The sequence below is a fragment of the Lissotriton vulgaris genome, chromosome 8, assembly GCF_964263255.1.
Source record: "Lissotriton vulgaris chromosome 8, aLisVul1.2, whole genome shotgun sequence".
Lineage (NCBI taxonomy): Eukaryota > Metazoa > Chordata > Amphibia > Caudata > Salamandridae > Lissotriton > Lissotriton vulgaris.
The window spans coordinates 769,641,083-769,656,581 of record NC_141696.1 but is presented as its reverse complement, the minus strand read 5'-3'; positions in this window follow the sequence as shown (position 1 = coordinate 769,656,581).

Here is a 15,499-nt window from a genome sequence, read left to right as displayed (position 1 = left end):
TTTTTGTGATTTTTTGGGAGGGTCATGGAAGCACAGTTCAAGTTCAAAGCCTTTCTTTAATGAAGAGAGTTATTTTCAGACCAATGATTTATTGCATGCAGTTGATACCAGTGGTCGAGCTTATGGGGTTAGATATGGTTGTCCAATTGAGAAAGAGAAAATGGTTCCCTGAAATTCAGAAGAAGTGTTAGCTGATGAAGTTCTAGGCAGACGTCCTAAAGCCCCAGTGTAAACTTGGGGTTGCAGTAGTATTTGTAGTTACGACAAGAATCTATTGATATTTTACGCAATTTCTTACCACAAGACAGTAAAAAAAGTGTTGAACAAAAGATAAAGATGTTGCAAAGATTAGACCCTTGCAGAGTGAGAAAAAATACTGCTTTGCAAGGTCATTCTCTGGCTTGTCTTTCTAGGAAAGTATGTCAAAGTGTTTTTCACCATTTCAGGATGTTAGCAGTGCCTCATACTCAAATGCAGAAGGAAGTTAGTCAGAAGATTGTATTAAGCTAAAAGTCCAGCACTAAAATTAAATGAGTTGAACATTTTTTTTTGCGTGGGTCTGTTTCAGATGTGAAGAAGATTTGTGATGACATTGGGTTCTGTTACTTTGGTCCTTAACAAGAGAGTGCAGAAACTGAGACATTAATAGAAGAAAATGTTGAAGAGAATGTACAACATAGTACTACCAGAAATTTTGAGGAAGAAATTACAAAGTTTAAGGTGATTTCAGGTGAAAGGCCAAACTATTCTTGAATTTGTTGTCGACGAACTCACTATAAAAATCAGACTAGGAGTGTTGATCTGTTTTTATAAAGTGAAAGAAAAAATTTGTTGGTAGAGAATTGTTTTGATTTACGTTCTGATCAGCGTATTTGTAAACATTGTTATAATAAATTAGATGAGAACAAAATGCCTTCTAGAGCTGTCCATAATAATCTAGAGTTGGTAACTATTCCTCCTGAACTGATAGATTTAAATACCTATGAGTCTATTCTCATTCAATGTGTGCACCCATTTCAGACTATTGTTCGTATGGAGCCTAAAACAGGTAGATTGCCTCTGTCAGATTTACAGAGAGGATTAAAAGGAAGAGTTGTATATTTACCTCTAGATTTAAAGACACATGTTGAAACTATTGGTGTAGAGTGTGGGGAAAATGAACCACTAGTTATTCTAGTTAACAGCGTGCCCACTAAGAGTAAGAAAATCTGGCAGGAATTAGTGGATGTTAGAAAAGTGCAAAAGGCAACTTTGTATCTGATAAAAAATAATGAGTACTATAAAAATGTGTATATGGGAGAAGAAGAAATACTTTTAGCAGAAGATACTGAAACGTCAAGTGGACACATTGAAAAAGTGGATATGTCCAGAAGTAAAGAAATATATGAACATTACAGTGTACATTCACTTCATTCAAAAGAAGTGATGGGGAATACTATTGAGTTATTCCAAATCAAAAAAGCAAAGGGAAGTCCCATGAGTGTATGGGAAGAATGCTTGGTAGCTCGTTGTTTTCCGCAGCTATTCCCAACAGGAAAAGGAGGATGGTATGATGAATGACCTGTGCAGATTCCTGCATCTGAATATCGGACAACAAGATTGTATACAGAAGATCCAAGATTGCGTGAATGTATCCCATATATATTTCATCTTTTGTTTGAGAGTGACTTGTCTGGACTTTCATATGCAGTCAATCACATATTGAAAATGGGAGTACATTTGCAAAATGTTTCTGCAAAGGCCTTTATGGATGAAGTGCACCAGAGAGATGATCATTTAGAATCTCAGCTGATTAATCTGATGGCTTGTCAGCGAGGCACTAATGAGTATTGATACAGTCGTCATGGAGAACTTAAATGTATGCTAAGGAACTTAGGAACTCCTACATCGTTCCTTACCCTAAGCTGTGCTGAATACGCTTGAGATGATTTACTTGAATTTCTTCGAGAGGCAAATTCGAATATAAAAAATATTGAATACAAGACACCTGGAGAATTGTGCTCTTTGGATCCAGTTAATGTATGCAGGTATTTCAAACATAGATTTGAAGCTATGATATCTTTTATTTGAAATACAAAAACATCCTCCTCTTGGAGAAGTTGTGGATTTCCTTTGGAGAAAGGAGTATCAAGCAAGAGGTGCTCCTCATATACATATGCTAATATGGATCAAGAATGCCCCCAAATTTGGAACAGATTTGGATGTTTTTTCTTTTATTGAAGAATATGCCACATGTGCTATACCCAAAAGCACAGATGAAAACAACTTAAGACAAGTCTTACGATTCCAAAGCCATCGATGTGGAAAATACTGTCAACGAAAGTACGTGTCCAAGGAAAAGTTCTATACCAAATGTCGTTTTGGATTTCCATGTCCTGTAATATCCAAAGGAAGAGTCACAGTTTTATGCCAGCTAAGGGACACCCCATCACAAGAAAGACTCCAAAAAATACCTACAATTTGAGAAGAAGCGAAGAATCAAAATACATAAATTATTACAATCCGGTTATTCTGTCAATGTGGAATGCTAACATGGATGTTCAGTATGTTGCAGACAATTCAGTTGCTGTTGCTCGATATGTAACGTCCTACATTACAAAATCAGAAAAGATGGAATTGAAAGAAATGTGGGAAGAGATTTCTCATGAGAAGAGTCTAAGTATCAGTTTGAAGATGGTATCCCATCGAGAAATCGGAGCGTATGAATGCACAGATGAGTTCTCATAAGCAAGTCTATACTCAAAATCTAGAAGGATTATTTGGGTGAGTCTAGGCCTTGCTGCAAATCGAAATTGGATACTTAAATCTGTTCAAGAAATCAAATATTTCGCAGAAAAAGATCCAGAAAGTACAGATATTTTGAAAACGAATATGTTGGATACATATTACCCAAACAGAAGTCATCATCTTGAGAACATGTGTCTCTATGAAGTGCTGCAAAACTACACTTTTAAGCGGAATACTACAGAAAACATCAATGAAGGAAAATATGCAGTTATGGTTCCGAAGGATGTTTGATGAAATAAAGGAAAGGAAATTTAAATAATCACAGAAAATTGAGTTGCGACACTGCTGATAAAAGAGAATTTTACTATTTAGCCCTTTTGCAAATGATCAAACCGTGGCTTTCAGAATTGGGATTACTTGGAGAATTTCAGAGCTATGAAGATTCCTACAATGCTTGTAAATATACTATAGAATGTACTGTTTTTGCATTTTGTGAAAATGTCGAACGATGAAATCTATCAAGAAGCTACTATTGCAGCTGAGATTGCTAGAGACAGTTCTCAAGACAGTCAAACTTCTGCTCCACTGAGTCAAAATCCAATAGGACAACCAATTGTTGAAAATGAAGCAGCAATTGCCATCAATGAGGTGGAAACAGCAATGCATCAAGCTCATGAAGATAATATGGACTTAGCAAACTTGGAAGAACAACTAAATGTTGAACAGAAAGAAATATATCAGCAAGTGAGAGAAAAGATTAAGCATGGATTGCTTTATGAAAAAAAAGAATACACATGCACATCATTTCAACCTATCGAATGTATGTCAGTGGTCAAGCTGGAACAGGAAAAAGTTTCTTAGTTAAAGTAATGACCAGTTATCTACAGAAAAAAATGGACTCACATTTGTCTTGTATTGTAACTGCTCCAACTGGGTTGGCAGCACACAACATTAAAGGAATTACATTGCATCGTTTACTTATGCTACCCGTGGAGCATGAAAACAAATTGGAATATCATAAGTTATCTGGAGATGCTTGTTATGAAGTTTCAAGAGTGCTTAAAAAAACAAAACTTCTGAATATTGATGTGGTAAGCATGGTCTCAAACTTAATGCTTGCTTTTGTGCATTTAAGAATGCAGCAAATTCTTAAAACAGAGTGTGATGTCTTATTTGGAGGAAAACATATCATAGTTTTTGGAGATCTACTGCAACTTACTCCCATAAAATGACAACCACTATTTCAAACACTTGCGCATGATGACACCAGAAAGTCTTTGGGTAGCATTGGAAATGTTAACATTTGGTCATATTTTGAATACAAAGAACTCATTACAAATATGCGACAGGCAAACGATGTTGATTATGGAAGTATTCATCAAGATGTAAGAATTGGACCACTTACAGAACATGGCAAAGAAGCTTTGCAGACACGATTACTTTCCAATTTGTTTCCAAATTAAAGTATAGTTCCTGAGAAAATATATATGAAAATTGCAGAAAGCAAATCTGTAATCTGCTTAATGCCAACACTGCGTGAGTGTTCTATTTTCAATGAACAACTTTTGAAGCTGGAAAATGAAGAAATGATAATAAAAATGGAAGTAATTGATAAAATAAAGCATGAAGGAATCACGGTCATTTTGACAGAAAAATTGAAAATTAAATTAGATTCTTTAGAAAAATCGATATCCAAAACTGCTGGTTTAGAAAAGAATCTTAATGCATATATAAACTGTCGGGTAATTCTAATTTGGATGTAGAAAAAGGTTTAGTTAATAGAGCAATGGGCTAAGTTGTGGATTTTGTTAATTATCAAAATAAAGATGGAATTGAATTTTTCAAAATTAAATTTGATCAGATTGAAGAGGTATAACAAATTGGTTGTTGTTCAGTTTGTTTTTTGCTTGTTAAAGATTTATATATCCGTAGAAAACAGTTTCCAGTTTCTGTGGCATATGCAGTGACTATTCTTAAATCTCAAGGTTTAAGTGTAGACAGTACTGTATTTAAAGAGGGTATGGCATATGTGTCTTTGTCCCGAGTCAGAACTTTATCTGGATTGTATTTGATTGATTTTGATAAGACAAAAATTACTGCAAATGCAAACTGTGTAACAGAGTGTAATAGGTTAAGAAGAGCAGACGCTCCCAATTTAGGTCAATATCCCGTGTTTGAAATGCGTGTAGTAGATCATAAAAGAAGGTATGACAATATCTGTAGTGAAGGTATAGAGAAGGAAAAAAACAAGAAAATGTTGTGATCACAAGCAAAATTAAAAAAGATATTCTTGAAGAGATTGTTGGTTATCAGTTTGAAAATAGTTCAGGTGTCAACTGATATGCTAATGTAGTGGTCAATGTTGTTTTTTTTCTTGAAAGTTTGCAACAGCAAATTATGGAGAATCAGGAAAAATTATTTTGTTCTTTGTTGCAATGTATTTATGAAAAATTGAGAACTGATAAAACCAAAATACAAAGCGTTTGTGATATTCGTAATCTTTTTGATGTATGTTCTGGTTCAACACAATTTACGGAGAATATCCAACAAGATGCTCATACATTTCTAATGGATATGCTTACCATATTGGAAAATGAAGGAATAGAAATTGAAAATCTTTTTGGCCTTTGTTATAAATAGGAACATTATTGTGAAAACTGTATGTATACATAGAGCACTAATATAGACACTGAAAGATTTATATATTTGACATTGTAAATCAATATCTTTCAATAAACTAGGTAATGCAGCAAATCAAAACATTGAGTGTAGCCAATGCAAATCAGAAACGTTATCAACATTATTTATACAAAGATATGGACAATATACAATTTTAATGATGCAACATTGTACAGCTGGTGGAAGAAAATTGCACACTTTAATAAAACATTTTGTAGCAAGTCATCTATCAATATCAGGAAAGACTTTTGTAGCAGTAGCAATAATTTTCCATGATGGTCCTTCCACAACACCTGGACATTACACTGCCTATCTAAAATGTGACAACGGCTGGACATATTGTAAGGATGCTCAGTTGGTACGGCTGGCATCTTCAATGGCTCTCGAGCTGAGAAGTAAGACACTAACGGTCTTGCCTTCTGCGCTTAACACAGGTGAGCCCATTCTCCATTGACAGACCCACCGCTCAAAGGTCCTTCGTGTTGCTTCCTTTATTCCCGGAGGCTTCATCCCTCACTGCTTCTGTTTTTTAGATCTCTGTATTGGCGGCTGTACCCGCCCATCTCTCCACCACTGTTTTTCATGATTGACAACCTTATGGTACACTACTTATACCCATACATGCCGAGTCGGGATTATCACCGGCAACACGGTGAGTCAACCTAACTTTATGTTTGTTTTTTCTTGGCGGATCCGATTGCCCCCTAAATTGGATTTAACTTACCCGACCTAGCGTAATGTTTGTTTTTGAATTCCTGGCAGGTCTGATTACCCCTTCGTTTTGATTTAATGTACCCAACCATCTTTCTCCCCCCACAGATCCTTTAACTATTGACAATTCACAGGTATTTTATGCCCGTTTCCCCTAGCGCTGTGCCACCATGCATGTCCTTCATTTATTTCTATAGCTCATGTTATGAATGCCGCGGAACATTTTGGAAAGCATTATTACAGCTAGAAGACAGATCGAAAGGAAGGAAAAGAGACAAGTTTAGAGGTAAGTGCAATTTTAAGGAAATATTAGTAGTATAACATTTATAGAAAATGCAAATTTAAGAAAAATAAAAATAATAATACGTACAATGGAAATTTATAAAGTGAAGTTTTTATTTATAAAAAATATATTTTGGTAAAGAATATTTTTATTAAATGTATACATATTTTTAATATGATAATAGATGCATGTAACATTTATTTAAAAATATTTAAGAACTTTGTAGTATACTTTTAAAGAAATGGTCCTTTTTTAATCTTTGTAGCTCCTGATGACATCGATGCATAAACGTGAATGCAAGCGGCCATTTTGAAGAGCGTCTATGGAGCAAGCAGCTGGAAGCTGAACTGCGCTCAGGTAGGGTACAGTTTAAACTTTATTTATTTACATTAAAATGTTTTACAGTATATCTATATTGAAAAGAAAGGATAAGGAGTGTTTGCATATGTAAATTGAAATGTATATTGAGTATTTTCAGCATATGTCGCCGATCATGTAAGTAGAGTATGCCTTTGTCGGGTCGCTTGTAGTAATATATTGATGTGTGTTATTATTGTATAGTTGAAAAATAAAGAGAAATTTAATGAAAATATTATTTTAGAGTATGTAAGTTTTAAAAATGCAATGTTAAAAAATATCTGTTTGAAGATCAAATACATGTACTTTGGATTTTTCGGGTGATCGACTTGGAAACCAGTTTGGATTTCGGGAAATAAGGTTTTCTTGGGTGTTCGAGTTGAAAACCTCTTTGGATTTCGTGGACTTTGGATTTTTTTGAGTTTCGAATTGGAAACCAATTTGGATTTCGTGGACTATGGATTTTTGAGGTGTTCGAATTTGAAACACTTTGGATTTCGGGAATTTAGGATTATTATGGACATCGAATTGGAAACCACTTTGGATTTCGTGGATTTTGGATTCCAGTCGTGAACTTTTGGAGAAGAACATGGATTTCGAGGAGATCGAATTGTCAAGAAATTGAATTTCGGGGATTCTGGATTATGGATATTGTTTGTGAAGTCATGATTTTGACTTTGACGTTTTTAGTATTCAATCAAAGAAGATAGTTTTCAATAGAAAACTACTGCATTTTTAAAAATATCAGAATGTTTTTTGAAAATGGAAAATGAAAACACGTGAAAATTTTGTAAAAGACGACATTGGAATTTTTTTTAACATCCTTGGATTGCAATTGGATTTGGATTTTACTACCAAAAGGATTTATTTTTGGGGAAAAAAAGAAGAAGAAGAAGAAAGAAGACTACTAAAGGTAAGGTGACCCGACGAATAATTGAAAAAATAATTTTGTGAAAAGTAAATGCCAATTTAATTGAAAAGTTATTGTAATTTAGGGCAAAGCAGGAAAGTAATGTGTATATTAGATTTAAAAATGTAGGATGTTAGCAACATTTTCTAGGTAGTCTAAAGCCACACACAACGAAAACTGTTGTAAGATAGCCAATAGTCTCTCAGACATTTGTTTGGATTTTTGGGAGATTCGTGGGTTTAGGCTACCAGTTAATGTTTGAGAGATTCTCATTTCTTGGAAACTTTGCTCCTTATTCAAAGTTTCCAAAAAATGATATAAGTTGGGGTGTGGTTTACCAATTGTATGGTTGAAGGAGTTATGTCATCCCTCTATGGCATTGTTTGTTTTTGCTTCTCCTTCTAAACAGCTCGTGTAGCAGTTCCACCACTCCACATGGAGAAGAGGCTTCCTTCTGCAACCCGACCTGCTTAGATGCCCAATCCATGTGTCTTTGAAGTAATTTAGTAAGGGTGCCAATTTATCCTCGTTCTCATTAAAAAATGTAGACTCTGTAATTGCAGTGTAGTACTCGTCTACACTTTCTGGAGGAACAAAGCAAAGTGCAGTTAGTTGTTTTAGTTCAAACTGTAATTTGCTATCTGATGAATAATCTGCAACCAGGGATGTTTTTTGAAGTTTACGCCAAAAAGCCTGGGAAAAATGAAAAAAACATCCCTGAATTTGGGTATCCATGTACGTTTTGGTGATTACATTAATCATTGCAAATTCAAAATCAACAATTATTTTCCTAGGACTTTTATTTGATGTTTTACTTTTAATCACTGATAAAAGTTCAGTGTAGGTTGCAGTTTGTTTATCAGGTAGCAAACCATATACTAAGGGAATTACATTGTGGTTAATCTTGGCATGAATAGTGTAAATTTGGGTGAATGGATGGGGTGTACTTTTAAACGTCCCATCCATCATCCAAATTTCACTGTTCTCTAATTTAACAAGGTTGCGGGGAGTACTAAAGATTAGAATACGTTTCAGAGGGTTTTGGTTGTCATGCAGGAGGAAAGGTACATTAGAAAAAGAAATAGTGAGTTCATTAGGAATTAGAATGTCAGCAATGGTATGAGGTGTTGTTGTTTGGTTATTACTTGCCTCCTTTTGTCTTTGAATAATTCTTCTCAAATTGTGAATGATAGGCATACTTCTAGCTACATGACTGAAGACATGCTGTGCAATCTCTCTTAATATTGAACCTGTTGAGACATTGGAGGTGCATGCAATTGCTTTCATTTCATTAATGGTTTCACAAACCTCAATCTCAATTGCAGAGGCAGAGCGGTTATGTTCAGTTGTTTTAATAATAGTTTCTTCATGAGTAACCGCTCTGCCACTGCAATGGGTTGAGTAATATTGCACACAACTCCAATGTCTTCGTGGTTCACTTATACTTTCTTTACAATATAGATATCCTGCATGCTTTAGTAAGCGGTTTCCTTTCTTTGATTTTACATAGGAGGCAGTTTGCTCAGAAGACATTTTCTGTAAAGACATGTTAAAAAGTTTGAAATTTATTTATGTTTTTTATTGAGAAGGACTATTTCTAACTTGCACCTTCTTAGAGTAAGAATAGTAAATGTTACCCCTACACTATCCCACATTTTCCCTACTGCTGCACCTTCCTGGAGTTAGAATAGTAAATGTTACCCCTACACTATCCAACACTTTCCCTACTGCTGCATCATCCTGGAGTTAGAATAGTAAATGAGGCTCCTCCTGTCCACCGGTACCTCCCCTTTGGTTCAGGTTCAGTCCCGGAGGTGCCGACGGACAGGTAAGGACTTCTCAGAGACCAGGCACTGCAATTTGACTGTCCTGATGCATTGTTAGCTTTTTTAACTGCTACAACTTTGTCTAAGGGGGTTAATTTTAGCCAGGCAAACCAACCAGTAGTTTAGTTGGGTTCATTTCTAAAGGAATAGTCAGACACTCAATCGTGAATTCCTGCTATGAGTGTGATAGAGTGACCTAATGAGCTGTCTGGTTCTTTTTCCCTCTAAAACCATTCATTACATGTATTAATTAAATGAATTGGTTACCAGCATTCTAGTTGAGTGCAGTCTTCTGAGAGCAGCGCTTTTTTACCCTCATAAAAATCCTTTCAGAATGTGTATGAATACTATGAATGGATGACCAGCATTCTAGCTGAGTGCAGCCTTCTGAGTGCAGCGTTTCGCCTTTGTTGAGACCTTTGGGCTTTTTTGAGAACAACCAAGTTTATTTAGTTTTTAATACTAAGTACAAATCTTGAGATAGTGACACGTATCAAATCCTGAATGAGTCCTTCTCTGTATGTCTAATAGAGCGGGGCCTCTTTATCCGAGCCGTTGCCGGGTGAGGTGAGGTCTACTTCCCACACAAGGCTGGGTAAGTACTAATGAGTATTACTCCCTTTTTGTATACAGATTATCTGATTGTGACACAATATTATGCACATGTTCTCTATCTGGCCATTATAAATTTAACTGGCCTACTGAGTTAAAGAATGCCACAATGTCTGTTCACACACTTTGTACATCACAAAAGAGTTTTTCTTTGTTCTTTTCTCTATGCCGCTTGCAGGAAAAGATTGCTGTTGAAATGGTTATCCACAAGGATACGGTAGGGTGGCAGACTTAGCCACTGAGTTTTACTTACCTAACCATACAAATTTCAAAGTTTTTTCTTGTTATGATTTCACCTAAATAATAGTGGATGTTGCAGTAGCTGTCATTCCAACTTGGCCCTGAAGAATGCCGGTAGAATATTACCTTTACGGCAGAAACATGTTGGCCTTATTCTCTGTACCTACTGTACAGTGATTTTTTTACACTGTCATCACTTTTTTACTTGACGCCCAGGGAGATATCAATAAAGACATTTTTCTACCCTGACCGTCATTTTAAATACACATTTATTTTCTTTGAGCACTGCACTCTATCAGTTTCACTTCTAGTGAGGACACATCTTTTTTCAGCTTTGGATCCATTGGTACCAAGCACTATTATTAAGGTTTGGCCATGGATAAACCTGCTGATTTAAGTCCTAGATGACGATGCTCCGCCACATGGGTGGGCTGATAGGACTTCTTTACAAATGATGGTCCCTCACTACTAGTTGCGATAGTGTTGTGTGACATTCTGTTGTGGCCGCTTCCTAACTCTCGTGACCCTCAAGTTCCTTTTGTTGTTGTAACCCCTACACTATCCCACACATTCCCTACTGCTGCACCTTCCTGGAGTTAGAATAGTAAATGTTACCCCTACACTATCCCACACTTTCCCTACTGCTGCACCTTCCTGGTGTTAGAATAGTAAATGTTACCCCTACACTATCCCACATTTTCCCTACTGCTGCACCTTCCTGGAGTTAGGATAGTAAATGTTACCCCTACACTATCCCACACTTTACCTACTGCTGCACCTTCCTGGAATTAGAATAGTAAATGTTACCCCTACACTATCCCACACTTTCCCAACTGCTGCACCTTCCTGGTGTTAGAACAGTAAATGTTACCCCTACACTATCCCACACTTTCCCTACTGCTGCACCTTCCTGGAATTAGAATAGTAAATGTTACACCTACACTATCCCACACTTTCCCTACTGCTGCACCTTCCTGGAGTTAGAATAGTAAATGTTACCCCTACACTATCCCACAATTTCCCTACTGCTGCATCTTCCTGGAGTTAGAATAGTAAAGGTTACCCATACACTATCTCACAATTTCCCTACTGCTGCATCTTCCTGGAGTTAGAATAGTAAATGGTACCCCTACACTATCACACACTTTTCCTACTGCTGCACCTTACTGGAGTGAGAATAGTAAATCGTACCCCTTAACTATCCCACACTTTCCATAATGCTGCACCTTCCTGGAGTTTGAATAGTAAATGGTACCCATACATTATCCCACACTTTCCCTACTGCTGCACCTTCCTGCAGTTAGAATAGTAAATGTTACCCCTAAGCTATCCCACACTTTCCCTACTGCTGCAACTTCCTGGTGTTAGAATAGTAAATGTTACCCCTACACTATCCCACACTTTCCCTACTGCTGCACCTTCCTGGAGTTAGAATAGTAAATGTTACCCCTACACTATCCCACACTTTCCCTACTGCTGCACCTTCCTGGAGTTAGAATAGTAAATGTTACCCCTACACTATCCCACACTTTCCCTACTGCTGCGCCTTCCTGGAGTTAGAATAGTAAATGTTACCCCTACACTATCCCACAATTTCCCTACTGCTGAATCTTCCTGGAGTTAGAATAGTAAATGTTACCCCTACACTATCCCACAATTTCCCTACTGCAGCATCTTCCTGGAGTTAGAATAGTAAATGGTACCCCTACACTATCCCACACTTTCCCTACTGCTGCACCTGCCTGGAGTAAGAATAGTAAATCGTACCCCATAACTATCCCACACTTTCCATAATGCTACACCTTCCTGGAGTTTGAATAGTAAATGTTACCCCTAAACTATCCCACACTTTTCCTACTGCTGCACCTTCCTGGAGTTAGAATAGTAAATGTTACCCCTACACTATCCCACACTTTCCCAACTGCTGCACCTTCATGGTGTTAGAATAGTAAATGTTACCCCTACACTATCCCACACTTTCCCTACTGCTGCACCTTCCTGGAGTTTGAATAGTAAATGTTACCCCTACACTATCCCACACTTTCCCTACTGCTGCACCTTCCTGGAGCTTGTATAGTAAATGGTACCCCTACACTATCCCACACTTTCCCTACTGCTGCACCTTCATGGAGTTAGAATAGTAAATGTTACCCCTACACTATCCCACACTTTTCCTACTGCTGCATCTTCCTGGAGTTAGAATAGTAAATAGTACCCCTATACTATCCTACACTTTCCCTACTGCTGCACCTTCCTGGAGTTTGAATAGTAAATGGTACCCCTACACTATCCCACACTTTCCCTACTGCTACACCTTCCAGGAGTTAGAATTGTAAATGTTACACCTACACTATCCCACACTTTCCCTACTGCTACTCCATTCTGGAGTTAGAATAGTAAATGTTACCCCTACACTATCCCACACTTTCCCTACTGCTGCACCTTCGTGGAGTTAGAATAGTAAATGTTACCCCTACACTATCCCACACTTTCCATAATGCTGCACCTTCCTGGAGCTTGAATAGTAAATGGTACCCCTACACTATCCCACACATTCCCTACTGCTACACCTTCCTGGAGTTAGAATAGTAAATGTTACCCCTACACTATCCCACACGTTCTCTACTGCTGCACCTTCCTGGAGTTAGAATAGTAAATGGTACCCCTACACTATCCCACACTTTCCCTACTGCTGCACCTTCCTGGAGTTAGAATAGTAAATGTTACTCCTACACTATCCCACACTTTCCTTACTGCTGCACCTTCGTAGAGTTAGAATAGTAAATGGTACCCCTACACTATCCCATACTTTCCCTACCGCTGGACCTTCCTGGAGTTAGAATAGTAAATGGTACCACTTAACTATCCCACACTTTCCCTACTGCTGCACCTTCCTGGAGTTAGAATAGTAAATGGTACCCCTTAACGATCCCACACTTTCCCTACTGCTGCACCTTCCTGGAGTTATAATAGTAAATGGTACCCCAACACTATCCCACATTTTCAATACTGCTGCACCTTCCTGGAGTTAGAATAGTAAATGGTACCTCTACACTATCCACCTCTTTTCCTACTGTTGCACCTTCCTGGAGTTAGAATACTAAATGGTACCCCTACACTATCCCACACTTTCTCTACTGTTGCATATTCCTGGAGTTAGAATAGTAAATGGTACCCCTACACTATCCCACATTTTCCTTTCTGCTACACTTTCTTTGCTATTTTTTACTGATTCACTTTTGACACATTTACCTTTATAGTTTTTCTGTTTTGGTTGAAGATGTGTATTCGTTTGGCTGTTGTTCGATGCTTGTTAGATGGTTATCTGTTTTTACTGAAAAAATAAAGTACAATTGAGGTTTGCTTTTTATTAAAATGTATTTCATGTTTGTCTAAAAAGAAATAAAAAAAACTTTATTGTTCATGTTAGCAAAACACACTGTTTCACATGGTACATAAGTTCTTGTCTAATATTAATAGGAATTAGGAAATACGTCTAATTCTGCAGCCATTTCTTGTTTATTTGCATTGAGAAAAATAACAGAATGCTTTTTCTAAAGGATGTATGACGTTTGCACATTTGAAATATTATTTTAATTGTTTTAACTTTGGTTGTTTAGTTTTGCGTTCTTGGCTTGGATTTGGAGTTTGAAAATGAAGAGTAGTTTCTTTTGGATCTTGTTGAAAGATAGAGAAAAAGGAATATTTCTTGTAAATGTTTAAAATATTGTACTTTTTCTTTTTGTTATGAAAACAGAGGTTTTTCTATTACGATGTTTTTTGGTGAAAATAGATATAAATAGTAAAATTTACCTTTTCTTTTTATTTTTTTTTATTTTTGAAAACCTTTATTTTCAAATCAGTGCACACAGCTATTTAGCCATACATCCCGGAGGCTAGGCAGCATATCATCAACCAGAAGGCTAGTGTACAAGAAGCAAGTTACCAAAGCGTATCAAGGTTTTAATTTTCTGTTTTTGTAGAGATTAAACGAAGACAAGAAAAAGAAAGCACCGAAACTAGTGCGAAGAAGCAAGGCAATTTAAAACATTTGTGCAACAGAGCCCGAACATGGGAAGGGCTAGGCCAGATAACCTAAAAAAACAGTCAAAACAGTACCCATTTGTAAGACCATAGGGGGGGGAGGATACAGAATAGATATGCAAATAGAACGTGTGTTGGAGTCATAGACTACGGGGTCAGTCGTTCTTCCAGGGGGGCGGTGTCAGGCGGTATGCAAATGTCACCCCTATACTCGTTCCAGGCCCCCCATATCTTTTGCCACTTTTTGGGTTTACCCCTGGCCACATAGACAGTCTTCTCTCGGAACATACACCAATCCATGTTGGCCTTCCATTGTACCACCTTTGGGGCTGTAGCAGCACCCCACATCTGTGCAATATCTCGTTTCGCAACCATGTTTCCCAGGGTGACCCATTGGGTTTGTGCAGTGCTATAATCAGTAGGGCCCCAGACATTCAGGAGGCAGCGTCGGGCCTCCGCCTGAACATCCACCCCGGTCACTTCACTCATAATCATGTGTATCCGCCTCAAATAGGAGGCTACTGCACTACACTCCCAGATAATGTGCATAAAGGTGGCTAGAGCACCACAGCCACGTCTACAGAGGCCGTCCACTGAGCGACCCATGTGTATCAATCTGGGGCCCGTCACATAAACCCTATGAAGAATTTTCAATTGAACCAGCCGCAGCCTGGCCGGGATAGCCACTTCCTGGGGGGAGGACACTGCACATTGCCAGTCTTCATCGTCTAGCTCTATCCCATCTCGCACCCACTGGTCTTTCACCCCCAGGAGAAGGTCAGTACGGACATTAATACGTTTTTTATAAATTAGGGAAATGGCGCTGTCCGGCATGTGGCCGTCCAGCACCCTATCCTCCAGAGGGGAATGCTCCGGTATTCTCTCGCCCTCTGGCATAGCTGTCCGAAGGGCATGACGCAGCTGGGCGTACCGGAAATATTCCGTTCCACCCAGCTGGAACTCTGTCTGTAAAAGAGTAAAGGATTTAATCTCCCCTCTCACGATAATGTCTTCCACCTTGGATATGCCTATCATGTCCCACTTGTCGAATCCCTTAGTGTGCCATAATTTGCCCAGTATTTCAGAATCAAAAAGAGGGGTTGCCATTGT